Genomic DNA, 18,552 nt, shown 5'->3' on the forward strand with positions numbered 1-18,552 from the left:
GGTCGGGTTGCTGGGACAGTGTGCCATTAATTAGCAATTAATGTCAATCATTCAAAAGTTCCCCTGGACTACCAAAGTCGGCCTTTAATAGCTTTTTTCACGTGTTACCAGAACCACATTCCATTTGATTTGCATCAGACTTAATCATTGTTATCTTGCTCAGACATCACTTATTTGTAAAGTAATAGTTAGTTTTAATGAACTATCTAAAAAAAATGAATTTACAGAGAGTATATCTGGCAATAAAGTGGCTAACCAGTCTAAGGAATTTTGCCAGGATAGAGCACAATTTTGTGCTCTCTCTTATCTCCTAAGTACTGTTATATTCTCAGCATGAATTGGCCATTAATTGCTGACCACTGCCAGTGAAAGATAATATTACTTGATAAACTGCTCCAGGTGTTTTCTGCTGGTGCATGTGTGACTTCATTGTAATGTGTAGAACATTTAGCCTTGAGTGAAATAATTAGAATGAAATAATCAGTCACAAATAATTTTTAGCATGTATATTTATTCAGAGAAACTTTAGAATACATTTTTTTAATAAAACACAAAATAAATCAGTATAAAATTTCAATTGCTCGGACTACCACTGTTTTTGTTAGAAACTATTTTTATTAGTATTTAATGTAACAAAATGCTTAAAGGAACCAAAACATCTATTCTCTAATAGATGTTTTTAATTACAGTCAAAATTGAAATTAAATTTAAGATAGTACATGTATACTTACGATACTGTACAAAGAGAAACAGGTGAAATTAATAACAGGATCTTCACAGATGGGATAAAAATAGTCTTGTAACAAACTGACAAATTAAAGATTAATTACAGCATTAAGAAACGATTATTAATCTGAGTTCCTAAACAAAAACATTAAATTAAGATAATAACAAAAGATAAGTTTGCATGTCTAAATTCAAACACAATTTCATTTGACCGATAAAAGTTTGATAGAGGCATTGTAATTACTTATGACAGTATTTTCAGTTTTTCTAAGATTTTCAATGACTGCTTAAAACATACATAATTATATCCAACTTATATGTACACACTGACTGTGTCTGACAAACAAATTTTTACTTGTTTTTTTTTTTAGATTTCATCATTATTCTACATATACATTGTCATATTTCAATATTTATTATTTACAACGTTGTTACTGGCCTTTCAAAGATTTGAATACACATGTGAAATACTAGTATGTAACGTCGACTCTTTTCAATGCGCAGAAATTATTAGTGACAGGGTTGCTTGTAGTCTTGTAGAAGCAGACTTTTACAGGTATTAAGGATCACAAATGATCGATAAAGTCAGCTCCAAGTTAAAAATATAGCCACACTGCCTGCATCTAAAATATGTAGTTATATGTTTGAAATAAAAAAAAGCAAACTGTTGATATGTTGGAGAATTTCCTGATAAATGTTTATTTGAGCACAAAAAAATCAAACTGTCTAAGAATATGAAGGCAGTAAACAGTTTGCTGAGCTTCTCGGCCTGGAGTCGCCTACCCAACTTTCAAAACCTCACACAAAAGTCTGCAACCACACACCTGAAATAAAGATATTGCAACATTAACATCATTGTATGTCTATCGTTACAAACCATCTGCAAAACATCTCAAATATCTAGTCTTCTGTTTACAAGACCTGAATTTTGTGCTCTCCCGGTCGCGGAAACTGATGACGAAAAAAGCTAAATTTGCCAATTTTCAAATCACTGTAGAAAATTCCCTGCAAATGATAGCCCCAAAAACTGCTACACAGTTCCATACTCCGGTAACACTGTAAAATCTGAAAATAAGCTCAAATATATGTGCCATCCGTACCGTTTTTTTTCACTATTCAAGTTTTCCTGAGGTCCCTGCTAAAATGACAATTCCACTTTAAGCTAGCTCAGCGGAGGCATGCATTCGCATCTGCAAGTCATTACGTCATAGTTTCAAGATCAAGGCTACTCAACTAATTTTCTTTGAATAAGTGAAACTCAATTCTAGCCACTGAAACTTCGAATCTAGCAATTATTATCATTTTAAACTTCAAATATGCACTTCATTCCGTAAACTGCCTCTTATTTGTAAATTTGACCCTGGTCAATTCGACACTAACAGCTCAAAACTGTTTACTGCCTTCTTAAGAGAGACAAAAATGATCCACATAGTATGACATTTGCTGTTTATTTTGTAATTTAATCAATTCAGACCAAAAGAAACACAATTTCATACATATCCAACATATGCTGTTTAAATTTTGACAACTGGAATAGATCATGTATGCAAAGATTCTACCAGGAACGCATACTGAAATTAACTAGTAATGTCATAGCTTCATTAAAGGCCCCTTGCATACAAAAATGAGATCTCAGCCATGTGTTTAGTATCTAGATATGTTCAGCTGCCAAACTGGCTGAATTTTATGGTAATTTTAAGTCCCTGGTACTGTGCTGGACCTGCTCCAGGAAGCTACAAACACATGCATGAGCACCATATGCCATCGTCTCAATGTTTCACAAAATACCCCTACATGCTATTTTGTCTATCTCAAGATACTAAATGGTGTCTATTTGAAGAGAATTATCTGCACTGTGATGTTTAGCTATGATGTACATGACTTTCAACCCATAAAACTGACTGCATCAGACCACGAGTCTATGTTAAACGTCAATTTGATAATGATCACTTTTCGCGAGTGATGAAATATGAGAAAAATGTTATTTTTCAGACAAACCTTTCAAAATCTATCAATTTCAGAGAAAAATGTATATTCTCCAAACTTTGAGTGCTGTGACTGGTGTCTGTGTTATATGCAGTATGTACAAAAATTTTAAACTGAAACGGAAGATGAAATACCGATTCAAAGGACATACTGCTGAAAGTACCCCTGGGGCCTGTTCCACAATCCGAGCCACTATTTTGCTGTTAAAACACTTACTGAATTAATAGAAATCAATGAATTTGCATTTAAATGCCTTAATTGACGACTTTAATGTCCCAGTAAGCATCGGTTTAAGCAAAATGGTGTCAAAACAGACAAATCTTTCATTATGTCGGCTCGGAAAACACTGTAAAGCTGACTTTCATGTCTGAATCGCGGTTATCTCCCCTTAGTAATTGCTCTAAAAATACTCATTTTGCTTCAAAATAAACTTTTAAACTCATATTCCTTTACAAATCATACTGAAAAACCTCTAAGACATCAAATAAATGCACATGCAAGAACTTACAATTTTCAAGATTTGCCCTTAAGGAGGCAGTAAACCGTTTTCAGAGCTTCTCGGCCTGGAGTCGCCTACCCAACTTTCAAAATCTCAAACAAAAGTCTGTAACCACACACCTGAAATAAAGATATTGCAACATTAACATCACTGTATGTCTATCGTTACAAACCATCTGCATTACATCTCTAATATCTAGTTTTCTGTTTACAAGACCTGAATTTTGTGCTCTCCCGGTCGCGGAAACTGATGACGAAAAAAGCTAAATTTGCCAATTTTCAAATCGCTGTGGAAAATTCCCTGCAAATGATAGCCCCAACTGCTACACTGTTCCATACTCCGGTAACACTGTAAAATCTGAAAATAAGCTCAAATATATGTGTCATCCGTACCGTGTTTTCACTATTCCAGTTTTCCTGAAGTCCCTGCTAAAATGACAATTCCACTTTAAGCTAGCTCAGCGGAGGCATTTATTCGCATCTGCAAGTCTTTACGTCATAGTTTCAAGATCAAGGCTACTCAACTAATTTTCTTTGAATAAGTGAAACTCAATTCTAGCCACTGAAACTTCAAATCTAGCAATTATTATTATTTTAAACTTCAATTCGTAAATTGCATCTTATTTGTAAATTTGACCCTGGCCAATTCGACACTAACAGCTGAAAACTGTTTACTGCCTCCTATCTGACGAATAATACTGGCTTCTTTTCATATAAGTGCCACATGTGGCAAACAACATCTGCTAAGGCGTTGGGTACACTTGTTATTTTTTCTTTAGGCTTGCTAAATACATTCTATATTAACATGAGCATTATTTATGTTTACATGCCGAGCCACTGCGTGTGTTAGGAATTCACTTGGCGGATATAACGTTTATTCGGACAGTACGTGTAGCTAGGTGAAGGTTAAGAGTGTGGTTAGGAGCGAATCATAAGCTCTCCAGTGGATGTTTTGGAGAGACGTTTCTATGGCGGTATCTAACTGTGTTACTTCCCGCAGTATAGATAATGGTTTGTGGAGGCTGTGGTTTAAGATTGCAGCTTCTCTTCTATTTTACCTTGTTTGTTCGTAGAAGAAATATGTTCTTACAGCATATGCCAAGCATATATGTATGTACTGTAAGTACACAATTTTAGGCCTAAACGGTATTCTTTTGAACAGACCATAACGTAAGGTGTGTATGAATATTCTTTGAAACATTAAGCGAATAATCTTACTCGACAAATGTTGGAATTAATAGATTGTATTACTCAAATCGTTTTTGCAGAGCAATAGTAATATGACAAAATATGAAGCTCTAAGGCTCAAGTTCAACTTTCATTTGCAAATTCAAATAATTTCCATTCCATTTAGGCAAGATATGGATGTCTTATTTAATTTAGATGTTTAATTCATCTTAAAATGTGCCAGACCAAACAAATCATTTTCAATCAATCTACATACCAATAATTAAAAGAATAGTATAAATTTATTAATTATTAGGGAATCGATCCTACCGATTTTCGTCGCGAAGCGACAAAAAGCGGGATCGATCCGTCTACGGTAACATGCGATATACCGAATGAGATAAATACTATCGAATTAAAAATGTGTACTTCCGGTACGTGCACAGAGCGTCTGACTTCGGATTTTTGGAAGAATACGCGTTTGCCTTGTGCCTAATAAGCGTTCACATAATTTGTCCGAACCGCAACGTCTTGCACATCAGTACAAATATGGATTGTTTTTATTCCAAAATCTACCTTTGAATTGATAGGCGACGAAAATCGGGATCCATCCCTCTACGGTAACGTGCGATATACCGAATGAGATATTTATGTTTACTATCGATTTGAAAAATGTGTCCTGTCCGTGCCGTCATTAGACAGTTCTTTTCAATTGTTTAGTTTAATCAGTTTAATCATATTTTATTGTATATATATATACAATCATATTCTATACTCACATATACAATCATACATAACTACATCAATGTAAATATAAAAAAAGGGTTGGGCCAGAAGTTATAACAACATTGTCGGGGGCCCTCAAATGTTTTCAAATGTTATGGGATAAGTTGAAGTCTGATCGATTCCCGATTGCGGCAGTGCCGTATTCATATTAATGTATCATCTTGTAAGATTAAGGGTTATTGCCTATTTTCAGAAAACAATCGAAATATAAAAATATAAATGCCTTAGTATTACAATATCTACAGGATGGTTAGAGGATGTTTTGTGAGTCTGAGAGATCGATCCTTAAAACATTGTGTAGTTGTAAAGTGCAAGGAAATCGAAGTGATAGTCTCAATTGTACTGCCATATGTGAAATCTGTGATAGCCGCTAAGACAACCACCACATAATATCATTTCTTTGCAAAATCCTCTGCACTGTGTGAAGGATTGAGCTTTTAAGACCATATTTATCACACTTAATCACGTATTTTATAACTGTTTTGTCTGACAATTTCATATCTTTTTGAAAAATTTCACAAAGCATCACTATGTAAACAAAGTTTTAATTTACAATTAATCATTTTGATTTAAAATAATCAGAAACATTTTCTTTTTCGTGCAAAGTTAAGTATGTTTGTTTGTTTTGTTTGGTTTAACGTCGCATCAAAACATTTACAGGTCATATGGCTAATTTCCAGCTTTGATGGTGGAGGAAGACCCCCGGTGCCCCTCCGTGCATTATTTCACGAGCGGGCACCAGGGTAGAACCACCGACCACCGACTTTCCATATGCCAGCTGGATAACTTCCTAACATGAAGAATTAAACAAAAGAATGCCAGACGTTCATGCGGAGAAATCCATGAATGCAAGTGACCAGGTACATAGTTTAGCATGTTTAATTGAATAAAACATAACTGTCATTTAACTGAATCCCTCTTGTTAAATGAACCGCCAACATCCATGTTATACAAAAATTATTATCATGTTGTTTGCTTATAAAATTAATTTTCTTACAACAGGTACAAAATTGCTGAGCTGACTGGGAATGCTTATAAAAAGGGTGTAAATGCAGGTAACCTGATATCACCATTCAGAAGACAGGTATATATCCACTTAACAGGATAGAAATAAGCTGCCAGAAAACAGCCCCAGCAACAATTTATAATTGGGGTGACAACAATGGTATTAATGTGAAAAGCACCTTCCTTGATTCAAAGAAAATCAATGTTGTACCCAGTGTTACACCCAAAAGGGAAGTACCACCAACCATTACTGGTGACATTAGATCCGCCTAAAAATGTTACTGCTCCAAGTGAAAAATCTATCAGAATCCTGAACCTAAAAGAAAAAGGAAGTCTGAACCTAAAAGCAAAAGGTCTGAACCGCTCTCACCAGTACCATGTACATCAGGTGTCTACAATAATATAATTTAGTTAGTAGAGACTCAGGGTCAGAAACATCAGTTGTTGATGAGGAAGATTCATTCATTACAGACTGGAGATATAAAATCGTCTTTATCGTTAGGCACACGAATAAATCTTCAAGTTCTCAAAGAATAAGCAAGAGTTCCATACACATTTTATACCCTTGAGACATTTGCACTAAACCTTTATTATTTTCCAATTTCATTTATTCGTACATTCCCCTGCGACTCGTAATTTGACAAGCATTTCTCAATTTGGAATTAATAATACAGGTGATGATCTCTGGTTTTCAGTTTCATCCGAAATAATTGCTTTTATGCAAATTATTTAATTTTGTTGTCAATACACAAAACATACGAATGCTGTATTAAATTCAACTGTTTTATTTATCTTTATAATACCTTTTCTTTAAACAATTGCCAGATCAAGAAAATAAATTGCTTTTGTAAAACATCCACAGATTGCTTGTGTTCAGCGTGGGTAGTAGACGAAAGTCCCAATCTTGAATGGATAAAGCCAAGTTCAGGATAGTATTCATGTTTATATGTCCAGCATTCATTCTAGGCCGATTCTGCTGGTGTAAGTACCAACAGAAGTGTATCACCCAATACTTAACACTAGTCGGGATATAAGCCACGACAGGGAATCAACCCTAGATCGCTGGTGTTGTAAACCAACCAGCTAACCACTGTGCCACTGACTCCCTAGTTTAAACCGGCTGGAAATAATCAAAATAGAAGTAATTTTATTCATACTCATAAGAAGTATTTCCCTCAGTTCCAATGAAAGATGCTGACAAGTGACTTTTGTCACCTGTGAACTATGAACGGACTGATATACTTTATTAATATTTTGTTCTGAACAATTTACTCTCCCGACATTTCATCTGGTGCTTTTGATATGCCAAAATATATAACAAAATTGCGTGAACTGATAATAAATCCTTTTGCCCTTCTATCATACTAAGCTGATCATGTATGCATGTAACAGTAATGATCGAAATATAAACAATATGTTTGCACATTTCTTATAATACAAAAACTGTTTATTGCTATCTCATTATTCTGCAGTTATATCAATCTTGAAAGTCTTAACAGGCTGCCTGAAATCAATAGAAGAATGCGTTGTTCACACGCTAGTGACCACTCCTTCATGAAAGTTAGTACCAACCTATAACTGAACCATTATATCGCACACCACAATTATTGTTAATTATCAGTTTATTAGCAAGTATAACTATTTACCAGATTGTTTAGGAAAAAGTAATGTTAATATAAGCGTCAATGGTATTTGATTGCAATGATAATAGTTTGCAAATTAAGGCTTCAAATTTTAGTAATTGTATCGTATTTTCCTTTTTGGTTTAACGCCGATTGTCAACTGTACGGCGGGCAGTTAACCTAACTGGTGTTCCTGGATTCTGTACCAATACAGACCTGTTCTCCGCAAGCAACTGTCAACTTCCCCATATAAATCAGATGTGGAGGACGGGCGATGTCAGATACAATGTCTTTTATCAAATCGTCACGGAGAACATACGCCCCGCCCAGGGATCAAACTCGCGACCCAGAGTTCCGTAGAGCTGCGCTCTCTCTATTGAGCTAAACGGGCGGGCTGTATCGTAATTGGTAAAAAAGAACCATTTAATATATTTTCTCATCCGATAATTTATGTGTAAAAATGCTGGAAAAACAAAGAGTTACAACAAAGGTTACTGAACGACCGAACAGAAATTATAGCCTCTTGTCTCGCAAATCAAAACTTCTTGTGTGGCATAATATCCATTTTATATGATTTCCAAGGTTTCACTTCCTATATAGACAAATAACTGACGAAATTATACAAATTTACTCAGATAACATGCAAATGAAATTCAGCGTGCTAGTTTATTCATGTCACTGACATCTGCTTTTCAGATTGTTCTGAAGACTGCAGTGTCCCGTAGAGTTTCTGAACGTAGCATAACACGCGCGTATGAGGTAAACATACGTAGCTGAAATGTCAGTTTTGCACTTGAATAATTTCTAATTCGAAAGCCTAAGTGTGAAAGGAATGCAACTTTCTTTAAGTACATGACCTATCACTGACCGAAAACAATATGTGAATATATATATCAAATGACAATTATCACGGTAATTAACATAATAAGAATATGTTACTAATCATAGGTGCGGAACTGATAATCTGACCCGATGGTAACTGATAGCTCTACGTCATTTACAACATGAATGTCATTCCACACCTTTGCAAGTCTTTTTGTTTCCAACACCGAAGAAAAAATCCGGGAAAATTTGTCCCGTACTAACGAAGCATTCAACATTGTCTTAATGGCATTTTAAGCGTAGTATAGATCAAAACCTTGTTTAACACATTCTGTTTATTTCATGCGTGCATTTTGCTAGGCGTACGAGGAATTTCAATAACTACGTAGACTGGCTATACAACTTTGACTTGACCCCTTTATAAGCAATTTAGTATTAATAGTACCGTTATAATCAGTAAAATGTTAGCTTGCAACTGTAAGCATTTAGTAGATAGAATGTCATAACACAATACAAAACTAAAAAGTATTTAATAACTATAAAAGCAACGCACTATCGGCGGATCACTTGCCTTCATCACTGTGGGATCAAATCCTCAGATTTAGTGTTGAATACATTCAGCGATATACTTAAGGCAGGTGGTTATGCTAGTGTACCGGCCAATTTTTGAAATAATGTAAACATCTCAAAAAGCTGGAAAGTTGTTATACGACCTATGTTATGACGGTGTGGCTTTTAACTATACAAAACAAAATACAAATAACGACAACCATAAACAGTACTTTCAAATATAAAATGGAAGGGACTATAAACAAACATATTAAACTAGTGAACAAAATAATGCCTTTAACAACATTTGACTGACCAAACCTGATAAACGGTATTCCTGAAAAAAAAAATAGATAAGTACGGTATGGAACAATAGTTTAAGTATCTATTTTACCAAATAGCGTAACTGGTTCTCTGTGCCTCGGTGATATATGACCATTTTGTGTCGATTCGCCGTAAAACCCAACTCACTCACTGGTTCTCTGTGGACTGACCTACCTCCGTCTGCTGACCGATGTCTCCGACTGGTTGTTTTGATTCACTTCCGTTGACTAGCTGACGTAACGGCCTTCTGCTTGGCTGGCCGACCTAACTCTACAGGTGCCTGTTTGAGCTAAAGATACAACTCTGGCATCTTTGATTTGCCAAGGTGACTCTGTTCGTCTGTAACTTGACTATAAGGATCTTACAGGCCTACCTGTGTAAGTCGGATTTTCCCTACACGAGGGACAGTGTGGAATGAAAAACCAAGCTGTCCCGACGGTTGGGAAAACACAGGCAGACATGTTAGATCATTTTTCTTGTCTGTCACGTTCAAAATAGATCGTGGTGATAAATAGATCTGGGTATTTCCTGGCATTATTGATATAGGTTATGACGTCATGATAGTGCAAGTACCATGTGACGTCACCTAAATGCACGCTATTTTAGACAAGGATTTTCCCTAGGGAAAGACAGAAATTGCGCATACTCGGACATATGTGTCCTTTCCCGGCCAGGTAAGCAAGAATACTTGATTTGATTTCGGCTGGCATACAGGAAACTGGTCTGCGTTTGGAGTCCAACAGATGCAGTTTCAAATAATCTCACTACGGAAGGTACACTACCTGTAAAAACCTTTTTCTGATGAGAATACAAAACGTTGCAGTAAGATAAATATGTGATGAAAACTGTTTTGAGACATACCGCATGTTTAGTGTTCAACCCATTTACAGTTGGACACTACGCTTCCCTCTTTGTTTGCGTCTGACGGAAGAGGGGGATGACTCTATGATGAGCAGTTTTTAAATCCTACCAGGACTGAAATGTTTTGATATTTGTCTTCTGACCTGTTTCGTCGGGCCCTTAAGGGTGTTTCTCTTGTTGCTCTGTCTTCTGAAAAGGCATTGAGTACATACGTTTTTGGTTCTTAAGGTTTGCTTTTTATATATTTATACACGAGCATTTTTGTGTTTTACATGCCATGCCTTTTTGTTTCCATTACGTGTGTTAGAGATTCACCTGGAGGGGATTACTTTTATTTACACTGTCCCATGTCTTTGGAACATGGTGGGGGTAAGAGTGAGGTTGGGTGCGCACCATAAACCGGTTTAAGCTCCCCAGTGGTGTTTTTGCCACTGACCGTTCCAAGGCGGTGCCCCACTGTGTTTCTTTGTTTGTTCGTTTTGTCCTTGTGTGTTGACTTTGTGTGCGCGCGTGTGTGTATGCTTATTGTTCGTCTTGTCCTTATGTGTTGGCTTTGAGTGTGTGTGTGTGTGTGTGTTGTTCGTTTTGTCCTGATGTGTAAGCTTTGAGTGTGTGTGTGGTGCACGCGCGTGTGTGTGTGTGTGTGTGTGTGTGTGTGTGTGTTGTTCGTTTTGTCCTGATGTGTAAGCTTTGAGTGTGTGTGTGGTGCACGCGTTTGCCTGGGGGGTTCGTTTTGAGGAGGCTGCGCTTTTGGTGCGTGGCATTCCCTGTTTGATATTTCTCTTTGTTTTTTTTGAACACTAAACATGCGGTATGTCTCAAAACAGTTGGGTCGTAACCTCTTTTAATAAAACGTTTGATAATCTTTTCAAATACATTTGGAAAATTACCATGACCCAAGATCTTACGAAGTTTGTAAACCACATCCCCATAAAAACGGGTTTAGAAATACCTTCTCGAAGAAGTGTCTTTAAATTACTATTGAATTTTAAAACTAAATCAGAATTACGATAATGAAATTTAGTAAAATATTTACGCAATTTGTAATAATGGTATAGTACAAGCAAAAAATAATTCTGGTGTAATAAATGATTAATTTGGCTACTGAATTGTATTATAAGGCTATATACTTCAGAATACAAATAAATCTTACAGCCCTAATTCCTAATAGTTATTGTTTCAATTAAAAAAGTAATTCGGAAGTAATTAATAAAATCTAAAGACATTAATCTGTGAATATAATGGCGTTCAAAGGTTGACAGGATGACAGGTTTAAATGTCGACAGATCGACAGGTTGACAGGTCTACAGGATGACAGGTTTAAAAGTCGGCAGGTTGACAGGTCGACAGGATGACAGGTTGACAGGTCGACATGTTGACAGACCAAAAAACATTAATCTATTAATAAACATTTTGATACTTTTATTTTTTAATATCTACAATTAAATTTCCATCATTGCTGATTGTGGGTGATAGATTCTACAAATTTGTATTAATTCAGCATTCATCCTGGACATGTCTTTGACCAGTGCGCTGTACCCTTCTACATCTAGTCCCGCAATCTTCAGATATGACATGTGCGGACCAATTTCAGAGTCTATCAGGCAACCAGGCAGCTTGAAAAACAACACACTGCATCTGACTTTTTTTCAAGACACCAAAACCTGTCCTCTGCAGTTCTTCCAGTTCAACTGAAATAAATAAGAAAAAATAAAATTGAAATTTCAATCTTCTTCCTTTTTCGTATTTGTGTTTGAACAGCAGCGTTCACTGAAAACTACAAAAAAAAATCATTTTTAACGAAACATATATGTTTCTGGGCACGTTAAAGAACTAGGCTGTCTATTCGAAACGAGCTAGGCTAAGTTAGCCGGACAAGCCTGTATCTGATTTCTGATCTCTCTGTCGTGGGGGCTTTGTCTCACTCTGTCCCTCTGGTCAGATCGCCCTGTGTCTGTACTAGTAGAGGATGAATTATGTGCCCTGTGTGGCTGCATTTGAACTATGTAAGGCGCCTTTGAACGTGAAATTGATCATGAAAAGGGCGCTATATAAATCTGGTATAATAATAATAATAATAATAATATGTGACTGCATCTAATCTAATCATTAAAAATATATACGACTCGGTGATTATAGCCTTTTTAGAAGTGATAAATATTGATATCAACATATTATAAGGTCAAAAATTGTATTGAACACTTGCAGTTTAGCATTTGGAACTTTTTAGATTTAAGATTATAAGGCAAAAACTTATCGTGACCTTTGCTCAACAAACTAATAACGATGAACTACGTATTCTGAAAGTAAACAAACATATCCATGAATGCTCTGGTGGGAAGTTTAAAATATTCCCTCTTTACAAAAATATGACTAACAGTGACAGTTTCAGAGATGAGAAGGAACTACACTTTATAAGTATTTTGAAACCAGAACTTAATAGAGTTTGTCAATAGTTGTTCAGGCCCGCGTGCATGGCGAGCTCCTTAAATTGTATTGTATATGAGCAATGTAACTAGAATCTTCTCTTTATATATGCTTGCTCATTTATCTTTACACGTAAAATAATACTGGATAGTTCATAATTGTTTAAAAATTAATATTATCAAATGTGTACACTTAACGTACTACCATTGCTTTGTTCTTTATTTTTTTTGTCTTTTCCTTCCTGTAATACAGTTTTATCTTTAAATTTTATTACCTCCCTTTAATTTTTGATGCTATTTCTATAGTTGGCTATATACCACTTTTGTCATTAAGAACAAGTGGGTAATTTGAGCAATTCTTTCTTTTTACAGTTCCCATAATTGATTTTTAAGCTATTATTACATTTTAAGTAATCATCTTGATATTATTTCTTAACTTATATATCGAGCATAAATATGTTTTAACAACAGTTATTAACTCCCCCTTTTAAATGGTACAATATCTGTTTCTGCCAAGTTTTGTGTGCATGTACACAGGGTATTCTTGAGTGTATTATACATCTTTCTTGAAGTTTGCCGCAACGTCTTTTTACGACGTTTCCCGTATTTTTTGTTATGACGTGACGTCATTGTATTATTTCAAAATGTAAACTGCGTCCACCATTTCCTCGTAACTGTCTTGCGCCTTTTTCAGATAGAGTGTACCGTATACCGGCTGTGTTTGCAAGATATATATTCTCCATAACTTGTACAAAGTCCATCATCTTGGACTCTTGCAGCACAACATAATTCTCTCTAACTACCTGACACTTATGAAACACTGGCTTTACAGATATCAAAAGAAACCTATCAATCAGTCCATCATTCCCTATAAGAATAATATGTAAATTGACATTCATGTAAATATAAAATGCAATGCAATGTAAATATGAGGCATGATTTAATAAGAATAAGGCGATGCTTCTATCGGAAATCGATCCGACTTGTCTAATGACAGCGCTTAATCATTGTATGTAGTAAAGCTCTATTATAGTATGACTATTACTTCCAGATTGACATTTTGATGTTATTGTAGGTAACTATCTACGCGAAACGTCTAATATACTAACTTCTTCACAACATTCCAACAGCTAAGTTATTATAATTATAAAGTGTATTCTTCTGTTATTTTTCTAATTTTATAATTATATCATTAATTCAAATAAAAATTAAGAATATATATGCTATTATTTCCAACATTTTGATATTTTGCCGTTTATTCGTTCAATTTACGGTTCCAGAACATAGCCATCCTGTAAAATGCCAACATGAAAAATACAAATTGTACAGAAAACATAAGTTAAGTACTACAAATATTTTATGTTCATTTTCGCTGAGGAAAGTCAACATAAAAATACCATTCTTGTTGGTACCAGACTCATTTATCACTCATATCCCAGTCAATAGTTGTTGCGAGGTATATATATGCTTTAAAATGAATCCAATCGTGCAGTAATATCACTTATTACATGAGTACCTATAAATAGTAACAAATTTGTGTTGAAAATTCTCCCATTATCGCATTGCGTCATGCATTATCACATTATCATAATAAGCCCCGGGGCCATTATCGATAATGGCCCTGGCGTTAGCGCGGGAAATTAACGTCCGTAAACAGAAATGACGTCATGGCGTTTCGTGGAGGTAAAACAGCGAATATTTCCGTTTTATTTTACCATCTTGAGCGTAACATCATGTATTCTTCGTGAAATATTGTATTTTTATCCCTAAATTATGCAATAAGCAAGAAAGTACAACTTAGTATCCAGGTATTTGATTTTATACAGTAAATAGACTCTTATACAAATAATATAGAAACTGAAAAGCTGAAATTTATTGTGCCAGAAGATGCAAATACCCACAAAAATGGCACAAAAACATTTCTTACTATATTATAGGTAAACATGTAATAAACAGGTAAATACATGGGAGAGCGGTGCCTTTGAGTGATAATGGCCCTGGAAGAAGATAATAGCCCTCGGGCTAAAGCCCTCGGGCTATTATCACCTTGCCAGGGCCATTATCACTCAAAGGCACCGTTCTCCCATTTATTAACCTATACATATTTCATTCGGTTCTGACAGAAAACGCAACTGAGGGAGAAAAATCTAGCAATAAATTAATCGACGTCTATAAAAAGTTCAGAATTAATCGCTGAACATCTAAGCACACCTAATAAGCGCTATTTTACAGTTTCTGTATAAAATGTGTCTCCTGTTTTCGGTAAATGTCGCCATGTATGAAATAATAAAACACAAATAGCTTTTAATTCTGTTTAATGGTTATAGAATAATGTACACATGTATCTGTAATCATATAATTGTTAAGATGTCTATGGAAACACGGCATCAGTCATGTTTCTCTTTGAAATTCATACTAAATATTGCCTTTTTTTTTAAAGAAACAAGGCAAAAACTTTCTTAAACATCGAACAACATAAATGCATTTAATATTGTTATAAATATCAAGCATCGGGTACGGTTTTGTATGAATGAAAGTTTCAAAATTTCTCTTTATTTGCTTCAGATAATAAATAATAGGAAATTTGTTTACGATTATCTAAAAGAATTGATACATATAGAGCAAAATCGACAGTCTATACCTAATTAATATTTGCATGAAATATTTACTGTATAGATATTATTATAGATACTACCGATGTACGTTATACTTTCCGAGAAAATTATTTCGGATTCCTTCGGTTTTTTTTCCGCTAAGCAAAAAAAAACAATGTAAGTAAAATTTTGCCTTTTTATTTCTCTCTTGTCATTTCTGTTTCGCCAAATTATGGCCGCTTACTTATTACTTATTATTTCAGAAAATGTGTTTCGTGATATTTTCACTACTATAAAACTCGCTTTTATTATTTTGCCTTTTTACGGCCTGGACGGGTGATAGATGTTCCTCTTTAGGTTTAAGACCTCTAAATATACATCTTCGGTGTAAAGAGGGTAATGTGGGGGTGTCGATAATTAGTCCAGAAGATACGGATATAGTTATCGACGTCGTCTACATTGTGTGTTTTACTCATGTTGTTTTCATTTTATTTTAAATGTAACTGATATGTCATAGAATATACAAACAAATTACGAATTGTTACTGAATGTGTGTGTCTGAAACATCCCACTTTATTACCACAAAACTCTTTAATGCAGATGTCTGAGCAAATTCAAGCTAAGAAAAGTGTACATTATAGCCCTTCAAAAATGGCTGCTGCTGCGCAGGCTGTCCAGAGCAGGACTTTATCAAAACATCGAGCACCCCAGTCCTTTGGAATCCCCAGGACAACTCTATTGGACAAGCAAAGTGTACGTGTTCCGTTGGAGCCAACAAGACCTGGACCAATGCCTGAGCTGACTGATGCAGAAGAGAAAACAACTGCGAATTATGTAAACCTCATGTCACAAATAGGTAGAGGTTTTCTCTAATTTGCAAGTGCATGATTGTATACCTTATTACCTATGAGAGACTATGTGTACACTATTTTTTGATGTATAAATCTAATCTATGTAGAAACTTCATATAAAACGAACTTTCTCTGAATAAAAAACCAATATGATTAAGGTGTATTGTATTGTCCGTAGGGTATTGTCTTTAAAAAAAGAACTTAAATACGAGGTCAAGAGAATTCTTGATTTAGATCATTCTCGCATACCAGAGGTCTACCGTGGTTCCCCGGATGAACCTCTGGCACATTTCGCCGATATTTATGGTTTGGTTACAATACAGGTAAAACGTTTCAGCCAATCAGCGTCGTTTCGCGACAAATCGTAGCGAACCAATCAAAATCGTCCGTGAAATGCGTGACCGCGTCCTTTCCGTATTATCGAGGGAATACGATGTCCATTTACGACGAATATTATTATTTCTTGATGTAAATCTCTTAACGTCGAATTACAGGAATAAATCTTTATTTATCGCAATCATGGAATACAGCCTTTATCCATCGTAAGCAAGTATCTTGTTTACATATTTTTTGAAGTTTCAATTCGGAGTTCCAAATAATGGCGAACAATGATTGGCTGAAACCACTCCCGATAGTAATTACGAGTGCGCATGCTCACCAAGTAAACGATGGAAATAAATCAGAGGTTCGTCTCGGGATTTTGACGAACCTCTGATGGATGAGAATGGATTCAGATGGGAGAAAGATCAGGTTTACAGACAACCTACCTGGGCTGGTATAAAGCTTTCGTCAGAAGAAACCCAATTAAGTGTATCACTTAGCACTCCTGCCACACTTGGAAGACAGAGAACATTCATTTTATTTGAAATGGTGGAAGGTATGTATGTTTATATTGATAAGTTCTTCACACATAATTAATACTAAGCATTCTAAACAGTTTTACAATTCAACTGTTTTTCTGTTCACGACAGAATATATTTTTTCAGCAAGTTTTGGGCAGAATTTGTACCGACGAGAAAATCGCAAATATCCTTCTGTGACGATTTATAAGCTATGCTAAAAGTTGGACAAGACAGTTCTGTTAACGTTATTTTCATTTAATTCTTTTCGTTAAATTTAATTTTTCAGGCTGGTATAATGGGCTTATTAAATTTCTACGGAATGAAGTTAAAGACTATGTGTCTGGTGTCAAATCCTAGGAGATTATTCAATGCAGATGAGTCAGGATTTCTTCTTAGTGTTTAAGTCTAAACGCGTGTTAGCATCAACAGGGGCAAGGGACGTTTATCAGGTATTATCAGGAGACAAAACGCAGATAACTGTGATGGTATGTATGAATGCATGCGGGGTTTATAAGACTCCATTAATAGTCTATCCGGGACAACGCTTCCGGGATACTGCTGGTTAGAGAACACCAATTGTTCCCATAGACCCATAGACTTCCTTTATAACATTATGGCGTGTACGGCCTTCCATAAATCGAAACATGTATATATCCAATCACATTTTTTTTGAAGAACTATCTTAGTTCCACCAGAATATCGGACGAAAAATATATGATACTTTATTTAAGTAATTTTCGTGTGAATGAGATGACCCCCTGTTTACATCGTTGTCATGGCGGGAGAAATTCATTTGATGAAACGTTTGTTTTTCTAATAAACATAAAATGTTGCAAATTTTGTCAAACTGTATAATGAAATACTGTAAATGCAGTAAAAATATTCCATTTTGAAAAAAATAATCACTTCTTGGGTTTGTTTACATGACTGGCCAATCAGAACGCACAGACACTACCTTATTCCCAAGAATACACTTACTCATTCCCAGTAAGTTACCCTGTACTTTTTTTAATTGGTGGTCTCTGACCTCTAGATGAATGTTTCGTTTCATTTTTTTCCAATTTTACAGATTTATTGTTAAGCACGATCCAATACCAATTGTTTTACAAAGTTTCATCAAGGAATGTTCAGTTTTAAGAAAGATATAGACAGTTTACTAAGGTCACCCCCTGTCGATTTACAGGCCCAGATTCAGACCCTGTCGTCATTTTATTGTAATTTTTCGCGAAAATTTAAGTTATCGGCATAGGATTTTGTTTGGAAGCTGAAATATGATTCATTCCGTAAGAAATAGAAATTAAGCCTATAAATTTTGATCATTCTCTGACATTACAGAGATAAGAATGAGCCTTTCTGGTCCAAAAACTCAGATGAAAATGGACACCCCTGTCAAACAAAGAGGCCAAAACTTTATAAATATTAAAATTCCCCGCTTATTGTTGTACGAAAACGTCTTTCATCATCATCTACAACAGATTTGTGACCATTAACAT

At 35.3% G+C, this 18,552-nt stretch overlaps 1 long non-coding RNA gene across 1 annotated transcript; it reads right to left on the reverse strand.

Moving 5' to 3' along the window:
• Positions 1 to 491: 491 nt before the first annotated feature.
• Positions 492 to 9,928, reverse strand: LOC128548549 (uncharacterized). The gene is made up of 3 exons (XR_008367156.1): positions 9,660 to 9,928; positions 3,221 to 3,330; positions 492 to 1,550 (listed from the first exon to the last, which is right to left on the reverse strand). It is a non-coding gene; the product is annotated as an uncharacterized LOC128548549 (long non-coding RNA).
• Between the last annotated feature and the right edge of the window lie 8,624 nt (positions 9,929 to 18,552).

This window comes from Mercenaria mercenaria, chromosome 2 (assembly GCF_021730395.1).
Source record: "Mercenaria mercenaria strain notata chromosome 2, MADL_Memer_1, whole genome shotgun sequence".
In the NCBI taxonomy this organism is placed as follows: Eukaryota; Metazoa; Mollusca; class Bivalvia; order Venerida; family Veneridae; genus Mercenaria; species Mercenaria mercenaria.